Raw genomic sequence first — 1,801 nt, 5'->3', positions numbered from 1 at the left:
CTATCAAAGCCAAGTCTATCAAAGTCAAGTCAATCAAAGCCAAGTCTATCAAAGTCAAGTCTATCAAAGCCAAGTCTATCAAAGCCAAGTCTATCAAAGGTAAGTCTATCAAAGCCAAGTCTATCAAAGTCAAGTCAATCAAAGTCAAGTCAATCAAAGTCAAGTCTATCAAAGTCAAGTCTATCAAAGTCAAGTCTATCAAAGCCAAGTCTATCAAAGCCAAGTCTATCAAAGTCAAGTCAATCAAAGCCAAGTCTATCAAAGTCAAGTCTATCAAAGCCAAGTCTATCAAAGCCAAGTCAAGTCTATCAAAGTCAAGTCTATCAAAGTCAAGTCTATCAAAGTCAAGTCTATCAAAGTCAAGTCTATCAAAGTCAAGTCTATCAAAGTCAAGTCTATCAAAGTCAAGTCTATCAAAGCCAAGGCTATCAAAGCCAAGGCTATCAAAGCCAAGTCTATCAATGCCAAGTCTATCAACGCCAAGTCTATCCATCCAAACCAAGTCTATCCATCCAAGCCATGTCTATAAAAATCAAGTCTATCAAAGTCAAGTCTATCAAAGCCAAGACTATCCAAGTCGAGTTGATTGAGTTAAGTGAATTTTTCAAGGTAAATCGAATCTGATCCGATTTGTTCATTCTAAATGAAATCATATTTTAATCAAAATTCGAGTTCGTCAAATAATACAAATATTTTACCTAAAAGAGCGGTCCCAGAATAAGCGTTCTTTTGTGTTGCAAATTCCGGGGCGTTCTTTATATGTTCATCATGTTTCCTGAACATTTTTTGTTGCAATAAATATCTCAATACATACATTAATTTTTGTTGTTGCTTATTTTGATCTAAGAAACGTCAAACTTTTACGTGAATCCAGGAAAAGTTTATAAACTGCAAAGAGTTATAAAAACTTGAAAATCCGCCAATAAACAGAAAAATCTGCGCACTACGGAGCAAAATGTTAACAAACAATCTTTAAAAAGTACAATGAGAGGCCTAAAAATTAACCTTAGATATATTCTGTAGCTCCTGGATCCTCTGTTAACCAAGTTGAGAATACATTTCAGAGTTTTAAGAACTCCATGAACAGAATGCCGTGTTAATCGTCGGTTCAAATATTCACCTAGATGCAAGGATCAATTAAAAATATGAAAAAATGTGTCAACAGCCCCCCCCAACACATCTCTTCCTCCAAACATTAATAATGCTTAGACCATTATTATAATAAACCCTTCACAATTTCATAATTGATGTAACCGATTTCTCCCTTTTTAAGCAAAATGTAATTTTATCAAATTTTCCTTAAAAATTAAAATATGTTAGTGTTTTATAAACACTGTTTATCCCTCAATATCACAGATTCAATGATAACAAAAACATTAGAAAAATGGGAAAATCTGCTGCTGGGAAAATTTCAGGAGGGAATTCATGTTGAGAAGAATTCTTTCAGGGAAGAAATAGCAGTTTGAAAACAGTATTAGTTCAGTACTGAAAGTTAGAACTTTTCAAAAAAACGAGAAATAAAAAAAAATTGTTCAAAAGTACAAAAGTACAAAAAGTACCAAAATCTACGATATGTATAAAAAGTACAAAAAGTACAAGAATAAGTACAAAAAGTAAAAAACAAGTACAAAACAAGGACAAAAAAATACAAAATAAGTACAAAAAGTAAGAAAAGTACAAAAATTACAACAAGTACAAAATGAGGACAAAATAAGTACAAAAAGTACAAAAAGTAAAAAAGGCACAACATGTATAAAAAGTACAAAAATTACAAAAAGTTACCTATGAGTATTGAATTCTT

At 31.8% G+C, this 1,801-nt stretch overlaps 1 long non-coding RNA gene across 1 annotated transcript; it reads right to left on the bottom strand.

Annotated features, from left to right (window-relative positions):
* Positions 1-698: 698 nt before the first annotated feature.
* LOC111717727 (uncharacterized) lies at positions 699-1,801 on the bottom strand. Its single transcript, XR_002768887.1, has 3 exons — positions 1,783-1,801; positions 1,006-1,120; positions 699-775 (listed from the first exon to the last, which is right to left on the bottom strand). It is a non-coding gene; the product is annotated as an uncharacterized LOC111717727 (long non-coding RNA).

Source organism: Eurytemora carolleeae, unplaced genomic scaffold (assembly GCF_000591075.1).
Source record: "Eurytemora carolleeae unplaced genomic scaffold, Eaff_2.0 scaffold3291, whole genome shotgun sequence".
NCBI classification, from domain to species: domain Eukaryota; kingdom Metazoa; phylum Arthropoda; class Copepoda; order Calanoida; family Temoridae; genus Eurytemora; species Eurytemora carolleeae.
The sequence above is the reverse complement of the archived record's forward strand: the minus strand, read 5'-3'. Positions and strand labels throughout refer to the sequence as shown.